The 13,857-nt window shown below is 38.7% G+C and overlaps 1 pseudogene; it reads right to left on the bottom strand.

Moving 5' to 3' along the window:
• Positions 1-4,262: 4,262 nt before the first annotated feature.
• Positions 4,263-6,846, bottom strand: LOC116874585 (annotated as a pseudogene).
• Positions 6,847-13,857: the final 7,011 nt, after the last annotated feature.

Here is a 13,857-nt window from a genome sequence, read left to right as displayed (position 1 = left end):
TTGGAAACAACCCAAACATTCATTGACAAATTAATAGATCAACAAATTGTAGTATATTCACAAAATAGAAAACTACTCAACAGTAAAAAGGAACATAATGGCATGAATAAATCTCTTAGCTTTATGCTGAGGGAAAGAAACTTGACACATAAGATTGTATACTGCATGGTTCCATTCTTGGGAAACTCCAGAAAAAAAAAAAAACTAACCTACAGTCATATAAAATAGATCAATGATTTGATAAGTATGGGAAGAAAAGGTGGGATAAGAGAAGGAACAAGGGAAATTTCTTGGGGAAGAAGGATGGAAATGTTCTATAGTTCAGGCAGTGGCTGTATGACAATTGTTAAAACTAAAACTCTACAATTGAGAGCTGTTTCTTTTATTGTAGGTAAATAAAATTTTAATAAAAATTAATGAAATCATTTTTATTCATGCATTCATTCATGATGGTTTTGAAAAAAAATTAGTAGCAACCCAAAATAAAATCCCATATTATAACCATATGGGAAATTAGCTGATTGAAATGAAGTAAATATATGTAAGAAGACTGTAAGTATTGATTGACTAGATGTTTCTAAGAAATAGAAGTTTACATATTACTTGAAAAACAAGAGGAACCTCTAGAGCAGTGGTTCTCAAATCCTAGCAAGTGTCAGATTTATCTGTACTGCTAACTAAAACACAGATTGTTGAGGGGAGTCAGGGAGATGGCAGCAGAGAATACTGAGCTCAGCTCATCCCGCGGGCACACAGAAATAACAGCTACGTCTATACAAATAACTCTGAAAATGACTTGAACTCTGGCAGAGCAGACTTACACAGTTAATCTTAGAGAGAAGGCCATGTTGAAAAGTGTAGGAAAGGTAGAGAAGCAGTTGGAAACCAAACTCTTCCAGTGAGACTAACCACAAGTGGGAAGGACATCACAAACACAGAGAAATGAGAGGGTAAGACCCAGTACCAGGCACCCCTGGCACTAAGGACCTGCACTGGGAAAAAAAGTCCCCATAACATCAGGCTTGGAAACCTGCAGGGCTTAATTTCAGGAACTTTAAAAATCAGTGGGCTTAACTCTGGGAGAATTAGAGGGTGATAGGAAACTAACTGAGTTCCTTCCATTAAAAAGCCAGCATAATAAATAACTCAGCCCAAGTCACAGCACAAAAAGGCAGTTTGAAAATTGCCTGGGGTAGACATGAATATTTATTGACTATTTTTAGAATGTGTGCTGGAGAGACAGGGACCTTCAGGAGATATCTCCAAGAAGAAAAGAATTTCTCCTCCCTTCTTCAAGCCTAATTAGCCTGATATTTGTGGAAGCTAGCACTAACACTCTCTATCTACCTTACTAACACCATGAGCCCTGACCCTGTGCTCCCCTGAAGAACCTACCCTAGTCAAACTGCCAGCTTCAGCAGGCATCCTCCAAAGCAGCTCCTGCCCTGTGATACTCTATTGGCAGCCCTGGCCCTGAATGGTGCCACCCAAAACCGACTCCTGCCCTGGGGAGGGAGGAAGATAACCCTACACACCAGCATTGCTGTTGTAGCAGATGGGCCTATTACCTCACTGACCGGTGAGCAAGCCCTACCCTTTGGTATAGCTGCAGGTGTGGCAGAGAGGCTAAGTACAAACAGTTAATCTGACTGCCAGCCCCACCCACCAAGAAGTCCTCAGTGACTGCAGACAGACCTCTCAACAGCATAGATATCAAATCCTACCAAGTGTGCCCACAGTGGGCAAAGCAGGTGATTGCAGCCAGTTGGGCTGAAGGCAACTTCAGCTCAGTCACAACAGTAGGGTGCATGCAGCCCACACAGAGGATACCTCTGGAGTGCCTGGTTCTGGTGACCAGAAGGGACTGCATTATAGGGCATCACAAGACCTCTTCTTCATAAGGCCACTACTTTCAAGACCAGGTGATGTTGCTAACCTACCTAACAAACAGAGAGACAAAATGAATTGACAGAGGAATATGTCCCCAATGAAAGAACAAGGCAAAATCACAGTAAAAGAACTAAATGAAAAAACATAAGCAAAATGCCTGATAAAGAATTCAAACTGATAGCCATAAAGATACTGAATGTGAAAAGTAGATGAGTTCAGTGAGAACTTAAACAAATAGAAAATATAAAAAAATAACAAATCAAAGCTGAAGAATTCAATAATTGAAATAAAAAATATGGAAAGAATCAACGGCAGATTAGAGGACACAGAAGAATGAGTCCGTAATCTCTAAGACAGGGTAATAAAAAGCAGCCAAGGTGAATACGAAAAAATAATAATAAAAAATGAGAACAGATTAAGGGAACTCAGCAACATCAAGTGTAATAAGATTCACCTTATATAAATCCCAGAAGGAGGAAAGAGAAAGGGGCAGAAAACTTATTTGAAGAAATAATCACTGAAACCTTCCATAATCTGGGGAAGGAAACAGGTATCCAGGTCCAGCAAGCACAGAGAGCCCCTAACAAGATGAACCCGAGGAGGTCCACACCAGACATGTAATAATTAAAATGGCAAAAAGTAATGATAAACAGAATTTTAAAAGCCACAAGAGAAAAAATAACAGTTATATACAAAGAAAACCCTGAGGCTATCAGCTAATTTTTCAGCAGAAACTTTGCAGTCCAGAAGTGAGTGGCATAATATATTAAAAGTGCTGACAAGGAAAAACCTACAACCAATAATACTCTACCCAGTAAAGTTATCATTCAGAAGAGAAGAGATAGGGTTTTCCAGACAAACAAGTTACATGAGTTCATCACCACTAAACCATCCTTACAAAAGAATGTTTAAGGGAATTCTTTAAGTGGAAAAAGCAGGCCATAACTGGAAGAAAATTATGAAAGGAAAAAATTTCACTGGTAAAAGCAAATACATAGTAAAGGTAGTAGATTAATCACTTATAAAGCCATATGAAGGTTAAAACATGAAAATAATAAAAAATCAATTATACCTACAAAAATTTGTCAAGAGATACAAGAAATTAAAAGATGTAAAATATGACATCATATACATGAAACTTGGAGGGAGGAGAAAAAATTTAGTGCTTTTAGAATGTGTTCAAACTTAAGCGACCAACTTAATATAGACTTCCATACACATAAGATGTTATGTATGTGCTCCACGGTAATCAAATCAGAAACCTATAATAGATACAAAAAAATTAAAAAGAAAGGAATCCAAGCATAACACTAAAGAAAGCCATCAAACAACAAAGGAAAGAGAGCAAGAGAAGAACAAAGAAACCAAAGAACTACAAAAACAACCAGAAAACAATTACAAAACGGCAAGTATATACCTATCAATAATTACCTCACGTGAAAATGAACCAAATGCTTCAGTTAAAAAACATAGGGTGACTGAATGGATAAAAAGGCAAAACCCATCTACAGGTTGTCTACAAGAGACTTACTTCAGACCTAAAGTCACATACAGATTCAAAGTGAAGGGATGAAGAAATTTACACCATGAACATGGAAGGGGGGGGGAAGCTAGGGTAGTAATACTTATATCAGACCAAGTAGACTTCTTTATTTTTCCAGAAAAGAGGTGACTATTAATGTTTATGGACATTAATATAGAAATTCATGCTATTTCAGAAAATTCTAGCTCTTACAACAGCTTTTTGTATCCTAAAACAGTAGTTTTCAACTGGAGATGATTTTGCCCCACAGGGGACATTTGGCAATAGGGACATTCTTGTTTGTTATAACTTGGCAGGGAGGGAGTTACTACTGATATGGGGGATAAAGGCTAGGAATGTTGCTAAACATTCTGTGTTATACAGGACAGCCCCCTACAACAAAGCCTTATTCTGCTCCAAACCCTGTGATGATAACCTGGCCTCTGGGGATTATTATCTAAAGGGCAACAAGGTTGCCTGGGTGGCTCAGTGGGAGAAGTGCCTGCTCTTTGGCTCAGGTCATGATCCCAGGGTCCTGGGATTGAGCCCTGCACTGGGCTCCCTGCTTTGCATGGAGACTGCTTCTCCCTCTCCTTCTGCAGCTCCCCCTGCTTCGGCTCTTTCTCGCTCTCAAATAAATAAAATCTTTAAAAAATGAAATAAAATAAAATAAAGCTTCCTAGACACTATGAAATCTGATTTCTTCTCAATCTGTAGTAACAACAGTATTTTAAGAAACCTAACACACTACAAAGTAGAGGTATACTATAGTGTCTGTAAATTTGTCATTATAGAGTTCATCTAAGTATTCTGTCCTATTCGTTCCATGAGGGCAGGATTGAGGGCAGTCTTAATCTTTGCTGTATACTTGATGCCTGAGACATGATAGGCACACAAATGCTCTTTTAATAAGTGAACAAGTGAAGGAGATTACTAACTGGACTTCTCTCTCCAGTATAACATGATCACTGTAGCCAGTGGTGTTAGAAGTAGCTTTGGTTCCAGACAGAGTTCTTTCTCAAAAACTCTTTAAGAAATTGGTCTACATACTGCAGCTCATATCTCAAAGTTTAAATTCCTGAATAACCCATTGTTGATGTTGCCAGTTACGATAATCCTCTGCATCCTGATTAAGAATATCAGCAGTAAACTCAAGCTCCTGAGATGGATCTTTTAGGCATTCCACTAATACTTGCCTGTGATACTAAACCTGATAATTTTGGGGCTCTTCCTCAATTATTGCAGTGATGTAGTTCATTTCCTCATGTAGATCCTTTTGAAGTGACTTTAAGAGAACTCTCCAAAAATGCCAGCATATAGTTGGCTGCATATAATGCAATAGCATCTCTGGTTAGTTTAAAAGCCCATTCACTTCTTTTATCACACCTCAAATAATCATAAGCATCTCTAAATTCTTCACAATAAATGATCTAGACCACTGAACTGGGGCCATCATTCTATGGTACTGGATCTATATCAGCGCATTCTGCTCTGTCCCTGTACAGGACATAGGTGGGTGAGTCTGGGCTCACCTGTGAGACTGGAACCTGTTGTCTGTAGGTTATGTCTCTGCTTCTCTAGGCTCAGCCACAGGCAGCTGATGCACATGGCATTAGCTGGATGCTCACTTAGGTTCTCTCCAGGCCCACTCCTCCTTTTGAGGGAAGTGGGCCCTGAAACTTGCATGTTTGGCCTGTGTTTGTTGTGGGAACTAGATACCATCAGATTTGTCCTTGCCAGAGTCCCCAAGTGGAAGGAGACCTGGAGTTCCTTCAGCCATCACATAGAGCTGGGTCTTGTTTTAGATTTTTTGTAAATTGTTCCCTTTTCCCACTTTTGTGCCCAGAAGGCATTCCAGAAGAGCAGGAGGTCATAAACCCTGATTCTTCCCAGGGCCACAGGGATCAAATTGCTTTGGTTCAGCTAGGGGTCCATTTTCAATCTCCTTGTCCTTCCCACACTCCCCTACACTTTAACTGCAGTTGGAAGGATGTAGGGAGCTGGCAAGAGTGGGTCACTTTAGACCACCTCTTCCCAAAGGAGCTGTCCCTGCCTCCCTTCCAAGGATTCTTGGGAAGCTCTTGGCAATCCTGCTAGATGGAAACTGCTCCCCACTGAACTTTTCTTCCACCAGACCTAACGAATTTCTGACATTTCTCAGATTAGGGAAAATCTGTTTATTTATTGTCCTTCTTCCTGAGATTAGGGGATTATTTACTATCTTTCTCCTTGTTTTGTTTACTGTCATATCCCCAGTACCTAGCACATTGCAGATGAGGAATAAACAAATATTTGTGCAGTGAGAACTGCTGGTATTGAATGTAAATGGGGAGGGTATTTCTGCAGCAGAAGTCCCAATTTTCTGTATACTCTGTGAAAGAAGGCAGAAACATTTTGACTACTAGTGATGCAGTAAGCTACCAGCAATCTTTGTTTTTAAGACCTCAAATTAAATGAAAACATTGGTGATTTAATCAATAAGATATTCGTCCATATTCTCTCCTACCATTTATCAAATGTCATTTGATGTGTTAAAGTCAATGAAGATGTGTCCGTTCAAAACCTCTTATTACACAATGTTTTGTTTCCAATAAGTGACTTAACCCTTGATTAGAATAGCAATCATGTTTTGTCGAGCTTGCCAAGCACTTTTCCTGGCTTGTTTCATTTAACTCTCTCAGCAACTCTTTAAGAGAGGGAGTGTCACCAAAGTTCCACGATGAGGATGATGAATATGAGGTTGAAAGAGGTTAAATATCTTCCAAGGGTCACAAAGCTGTTAAGAAGATTGTGGATTTGAACCCAGACACTCTTTTATCTGACCTATAGGGCTCTGTTTTCTAGCCAAGGAAAATAATATTTACTTTGTAAGGCAGTGTTGAAAATTAAATGGTGTAATGTTTGAAAAGAGTTTAGTGCTGTGGTTGTCCAATTTCGGTACTATCAGAATTACCTCCATGAAGTTGATGAAAACATAGAGACTAGACCCTATGCTGCTTTAAGGATCCTGGGCCTCTGTGTGCCTTATTAGCTCCCCAGGTGATTCTAATACCTGTGAAAGTGCAAGAAGCATTGATGCCATACATGATATACACTAAACATGTGGGAGCTACATAACAAACAAGCAGAGACAAAATGCCCATGAAGTCCAGGTATAAAAAGAGAGCAGAGGGTAGCCAAAGATGTTGGACACAGAAAGCATCAGCCTTTTATGGTTTATCAGTGCCCTGTGTTCTGTGAGTGCTGCCCTCTGGATTTGGGAAAGGCAGGCCTCAGGAACAGGTATTAGTAATGGCCATGGCATGCTGGCCTGCAAGCCCACAGTGACCTCAAGGCAGCCACTGAGGGCGTGTCACTCTTTTGGGGCCAAAGCAGGTGAAGAGTACCTGGTAGTACTGCCCTTGACAGCCAGGTAGGTTGCCAACCTCAGCCATGTATTTGAGTCAGATTGAATGTTTCCCAACTGGACACCCCCATGAGGCCACTGGGGCCAGGCAAGTCTGGTCCCCATACTGTTGGAGGTGGGGTCCCAGTTTCAGAGGGCCCACGGGGCCCTGCTGAGAAAATGATTGGTGCTCGTCAGGCTGGGGTATGAGCCATTGGATTTGTCTTCACCTGAGTCTCCAGGAAGAAGGAGACTTGGGAGTCCCCTCAGCTAGCAGGCATCACAAGGCCTTGCTTTGGTTTTTTTTTTTTTTTTCTTGCTTTGGTTTTTATGTAAATTGTGCCCCCTCTCCAGTTTTGTGCCAAGAAGTCAGGCTAGGAGAGCAGGGGGTCATAAATACTCATCCCTCCTGGGACCAAAGGGATCAAATGGCTCAGGCCCAGGAAGGGACCCATTTGTAGTCCTTGTGTCCTCCCCACCCTACCCTACCCTCTTATTAATAGGAGGAGATAGGAACTTGGCAGCAGTCACTCCAGACCACGTCTTCCCAAGGGGACCTGTCCCTGCCTCTCCCAGTGACCTTTCCTTCCATGAGACCTAGGGAATAGCTAACATTTCCATTTGATAGATCTTGCAAATCTTTTCAAATCAGCACATATGATCTACTTCATTCTTATTTATCTATTCTTATTTTCTTGCATTTTGGATAGGTAACCTATTCACATGGCTTGAAATTGAAGTAGCATGAAAAAATACACAGTGGAAGTTTGGTTCAGCTCCTGCTCCTGCTAAACAAGAAATCTTTTGTGTTAATTTCTTGTGTATCTCTCCAGAGTTTCTTTATGCACATAAAATCAAATATGAGGATGTTTTCCCTTTAACTTTTTATCCAAAATATAGAATACAACAAACCGGATCCACATTTTTCTTTTTTGCTTCTCTTAGCAAATTTTCATATTAATACACAGAGAGCTTTCTAATTCTTTTTGACTTCTGTATAGTACCCAGCTCCTTCCAAGTACCAAAATTAATTTAGCCAGTCCTGAGTGGATGGTCATTTGGGTTGTTTACTGTTATTTGTAATTATAAACAGCGCAATTCTGATGTATTTTGTGCATATGTCTTTGTACACATTACAGAAAATGTCAAAGTGGTTTTTAGTAGGTTGTGCCAGTATGTGAGAGTTCCTGTTTCATCACATTCTTGGCAACCCGGTGTATTAACAAATAATTTAAAAAAATCTTTGTCAATCAAATAGGTTTGTAAAAATGTATTTTGTTGTTTTAAAATGGATTTCTTCTAAGTTCAATTGAGCATATTTTCTTTTTCTTTTTTTTTTAAAAGATTTTATTTATTTATTTGACAGAGAGATAGAGAGCACAAGTAAGCAGAGTGGCAGGCAGAGGGAGAGAGAGAAGCAGGCTCTCCGCTAAGCAGGGAGCCTGACGTGGGGCTCAATCCCAAGACCCTGGAATCATGACCTGAGCCGAAGGCAGCTGCTTAACTAACTGAGCCACCCAGGCACCCCCAATTGAGCATATTTTCAAATATTTGTGAACATTTTTCCTGTGAGCTGTCTTTTCATGTCCTTTTTGCATTTTAAATTGGGTTGTTAGATTTTTTTTTTTCTGATTTAAAGGGCTTTTTATAAAAGTTTGTATGGAACCACAAATGACCCCAACCCCAAATAACCAAAGCAATCTTGAGAAAGAAGAATGAAGCTGGAAGCATCATACTCACAGATTTCAAGATATTCTACAAAGTTGCAGTAATCAAAACACTATGGTTTTGGGGGTGCCTGGGTGGCTCAGTTGATTAAGCATCTGCCTTTGGTTCAGGTCATGATCCAGGGTCCTAGGACTGAGTTCCTCATTGGGACCCTGCACATCAGGGAGCCTGCTTCTCCCTTTGCCTGATGCTCCCCATGCTTGTGCACACACACACTCTCTCTCTCTCACACACATACACACACAAATAAAGAAGTAAAATCTTTAAAAACAAAACAAACAAACAAAAAAACCCCTATGGTTTGCATTAAAAACAGACACATAGTTCAGTGGAATAAAACAGATAGCCCAGAAATAAACCCACACCTATATGGCCAATTAATCTATAACCAAGGGGGAAAGAATAATCAATGGGGAAAAGACAGTCTCTTCAACAAATGTGAAGTGCTGAGAAAACTGAACAGCCACATGCAAAAGAATGAAACTGGACCACTTTCTTATACCATACACAAAAATAAGCTCAAAATGGATTAAAGATCTAAATATGCGGCCTGAGATCATAAAACTCCTAGAAGAAAACAGAAGTAACCTCTTGGACATTGGCCTTAACAACATTTTTCTAGGTATGGTTCCTCAGGTAAGGGAAACAAAAGCAAAAACAAACTATTGGGACTATACCAAAATAAAAAGCTTCTGCACACTGAATGAAATCATCAATAAAATAAAAAGTCAACTACTGAATGGAAGAAGATATTTGCAAATAACCTGATAAGGAATTAATATCCAAAATATATAAAGAAATTAACTCAATATAAAAAAACTCCTGAAATAATCCAATTAAAAACTTGGCAGAAGACATCAATAGATATTTTTCCAGAGAAGATGTTTGACAGTCAACAGACACATGAAAAGATGCTCAAAATCACTAATTATCAGGGAAATGTAAATCAAAACCAGAATGAGATATCACCTCACATTAGTTAGAATGGTTAGGCCAAGAAACGATAAGTGTTGGTGAGGATGTGGAGAAAAGGGAACCCTCATGCACTGTTTGTGGGAATGTAAATTGGTGCAGCCACCAGAGAAAACAGTATGGAGGTTCCTAAAAAAATTAAAAATAGAAACACCACATGAATCAGTAATCCCATGTCTACGTATTTACCTCCCCCCCAAAACCAAAACCCTAATTTGAAAAGATATATGCATTCCTGAGTTTATTGCAGTATTATTTATAATAGCCAAGATATGGAATATATATATATATAATATACATATATATGTATATATAGTGAGTATATACAATGAAATATTATTCAGCCATAAAAAAGAATGAGCTCTTGCCATTCTTGGCAACATGGATAGACCTAGAGGGTAATATGCTAAGTGAAATAAGAGAAAGACAGATATCATATTATTTCACTCCTATGTGGAATCTAAAAACAAAACACAGAACCAAACAAAACAAATGAACAAACAAAAAATCAGATTCTTAAATACAGAGAACAAACTGATGTTTGCCAGAGAGGAGAAGGCTGTGGTGGTGGGGGAATGGGGGAAATAGATAAAGGGTACTAACTAGGAGGTACAAACTTCCAGTTATAAAATAGATAATGCCTACCTTCTGGGGCATTTGGTACTTCTGACTTCTGTGTCGCATGGAAAGTTCTATAGGTAAATTAGATGGCTTCTCATTGGCATACTCCTTTGTGACACTTAGGTTGTTTTTTTTCCTATTCTGCTAAGTCAATTACTACTCATCCAAACACTTTTCCATTTTTACCGTCATTCAACTGCTTTTTCACTTTTGTGATTTTATACCATCTTTATTCTTTTTTGAAAAGTTTTGAAAAGAGCAGAAAGAGTCAATTATCATATGGTTTCACTTATTTGTGGAGCATAACAAATAACATGGAGGACATGGGGAGATGGAGAGGAGAAGGGAGTTGAGGGAAATTGGAAGGGGGGATGAACCATGAGGGACTATGGGCTCTGAAAAACAATCTGAGGGTTTTGAAGGGGTTGGGGGTGAGAGGTTGGGGAAGTCAGGTGGTGGTTATTATGGAGGGCACGTATTGCATGCAGCACAGGGTGTGGTGCATAAACAATGAATTCTGTTACGCTGAAAATAAATAAATAAATAAATAAATAAATAAATAAATAAATAAATAAATAATTTTTAAAAATGAGGGTGGGACAAAATGGGTAACAATACATGGGTGATTCCAAATGTGAGAAAACAATAGATTGCTTATATTAAATCTGCAACAACAAAAAATTAGAATGTTAATAAAAAGAGACACAGGCTTTACTACAAAGCTGTGATCACCAAGACAGCATGGTACTGGCATAAAAACAGACACATAGACCAGTGGAACAGAGTAGAGAGCCCAGATATGGACCCTCAACTCTGTGGTCAAATAATCTTCCACAAAGCAGGAAAAATATACAGTGGAAAAAAGACAGTCTCTTCAAGAAATGGTGCTGGGAAAATTGGACAACTATGTGTAGAAGAATGAAACTAGACCATTCTCTTACACTGTACACAAAGATAAACTTGAAATGGATAAAAGACTTCAACGTGAGACAGGAATCCATCAGAATCATAGAGAACCTAGGTAGTAACCTCTTTGATATCAGCCACAGAAACTTCTTTCAAGATATGTCTCCAAAAGCAAAGGAAACAAAAGCGAAAATGACTTTTTGGGACTTCATCAAGATCAAAAGCTTCTGCACAGCAAAGGAAACAGCCAACAAAACAAAGAGGTAAGCCACAGAATGGGAGAAGATATTTGCAAATGACAGTACAGACAAAAGGTTGATATCCAGGATCTATAAAGAACTCCTCAAACTCAACACACACAAAACAGATAATCATGTTAAAAATGGGCAGAAGACATGAACAGACACTTCTCCAATGAAGACATACAAATGGCTATCAGACACATGAAAAAATATTCATCATCACTAGCCATCAGGGAGATTCAAATTAAAACCACGTTGAGATACCACCTTACACCAGTTAAAATGGACAAAATTAGCAAGACAGGAAACAACATGTGTTGGAGAGAATGTGGAGAAAGGGCAACCCTCTTACACTGTTGGTGGGAATGCAAGTTAGTGCAGCCACTTTGGAGAACAGTGTGGAGATTACTTAAGAAATTAAAAATAGAGTTACCCTATGACCCTGCAATTGCACTACTGGGTATTTACCCCAAAGATAGAGATGCAGTGAAAAGAAGGGCCATCTGTACCCCAATGTTCATAGCAGCAATGGCCACGGTCGCCAAACTGTGGAAAGAACCAAGATGCCCTTCAATGGACGAATGGATAAGGAAGATGTGCTCCATATACACTATGGAGTATTATGCCTCCTTCAGAAAGGATGAATACCCAACTTTTGTAGCAACATGGCCGGGACTGGAAGAGATTATGCTGAGTGAAATAAGTCGAGCAGAGAGAGTCAATTATCATATGGTTTCACTTATTTGTGGAGCATAAGGAATAACATGGAGGACATGGGGAGATGGAGAGGAGAAGGGAGTTGAGGGAAATTGGGGGGGAGATGAACCATGAGAGACTATGGACTCTGAAAAACAATCCAAGAGTTTTGAAGGGGTGGGGGGTGGGAGGTTGGGGGAGCCCGGTGGTGGGTTTTATGGAGGGCACGTATTGTATGGAGCACTGGGTGTGGTACATAAACAATGAATTCTGTTACACTGAAAAGAAATTAAATTTAAAAAAGACACAGAAAAAAAAAGAAAAGTTTTGAAAAGCTTTTAAACGGGCAAAAAAAAAAAAAAAAGAATCAGTGTCTGTTCTGTCTAGCTCACCCATTCAAGTTGCATTTGGCTATGTTCCAATTTTGTAGAGATAGAGGTTAACATGTAGAGCTGATTGTGATGAAGTTGTTTCCAGTGTATAGCTGTGCAATTGATTCTTGATCATAGCAATGCAAATAGGTTTGTCCAGTAGAGAATATAAATCTCTTTAAGTCAAATTATCATTTGAACCAATTGTGATATCTTACTGGTTCCCTCATCAGTTGATGAGTTAATTTAAAATCTTTGCTCAGTGTTCATTTTATATTTGTATGAGTTATGGTTTCATCTTTTTAAAAATGTCTTTTAACAATTTTGAAGTTTCTGCTGAGATGCACAATAGATTCATCTGACAGAAGCAGGTAGACTGTGTGCTCAGACAAGTATGCTTCATTAGCAGCTTAAGCAAGACACATTTTTTTTTTTTTTTGGTCTCCTAAGTGAATCCCAAGTGTCAATAGAACTTTAACTTTGCCAACTGTACATTCTCTGGGTTTTTTTTCTCCATTAATTTTGCATTTTGGTTTTGTTCACTTACAGTCCATCAGTTATACTACATTGGTGAGAGCAATAACTGGGCATTTGTCTTAATTGCCCAGCCATTTGATGGTTTTTGTAAGTAAGTGATAGATATCTATTCTTTGCTGGGTGAGAGATGACAGGGAATCTGGTTTATTAGTCCTTTTTATTTGTTTTTCTTGTTGTTATTTGCTTATGTATTTGTCTATTTGGAACACATATTTTTTTTAAAGATTTTATTTATTTATTTGACAGACAAAGATCACAAGTAGGCAGAAAGGCAGGCAGAGAGAGAGAGGGGGAAGCAGGCTCCCCTCAGAGAAGAGAACCTGATGCGGGGCTCAATCCAGGACCCTGAGATCATGACCTGGGCTGAAACCAGAGGCTTTAACCCACTGAGCCACCCAGGCGCCCCCGGGAACACAGATTAAGTAAAAATTTCATACACAATAAGAAGAAGAAAAGCTCTCTTTGATAGACAGAATGGTGAATTTTTTAAAAAAATTTCTGTGTCATGTGACCTGTGACTAAAATTATAGAATTGAAACTCTAAACTCTCTGTAATTTGGAAAGGCCTTTACCTCTCAGTGTGTGTGTGTGTGTGTGTGTGTGTGTGTGTGTGTGTGTTTTCCTATTTCTGGAGGGTATAGATAAATTAGAGTACAAAGTCTTTTAAATTAAAGGAATTGTATTCTGTTTGGTTTGTAGAATTAATAAGTAGCTATATAAAATCCCCCCAAATAAGATAATTAAACTTTGAATACTTTAAATGTGCTATAAAAATATGTTAAAATTATTTTTCCTGATGCTAAGTCAGAAACCTTTTAAAAACCCAAATTCACATAATTAAAGTAAATGTTTGGTTAAACAAGACCAGTTTACTAATGTGAGTTTAATAAAAACAGCTTTGTCTTTTCTGATTTATCACTATTAAGTTCAATTTAAGCAGTTTTTTCTATGTTGGTGTGTTTTTCTTAGACATTTACAGGTTTGCTG

Source organism: Lontra canadensis, unplaced genomic scaffold (genome assembly GCF_010015895.1).
Source record: "Lontra canadensis isolate GAN:19392208 unplaced genomic scaffold, GSC_riverotter_1.0 scaffold38, whole genome shotgun sequence".
Taxonomy (NCBI): Eukaryota; Metazoa; Chordata; class Mammalia; order Carnivora; family Mustelidae; genus Lontra; species Lontra canadensis.
The sequence above is the reverse complement of the archived record's forward strand: the minus strand, read 5'-3'. Positions and strand labels throughout refer to the sequence as shown.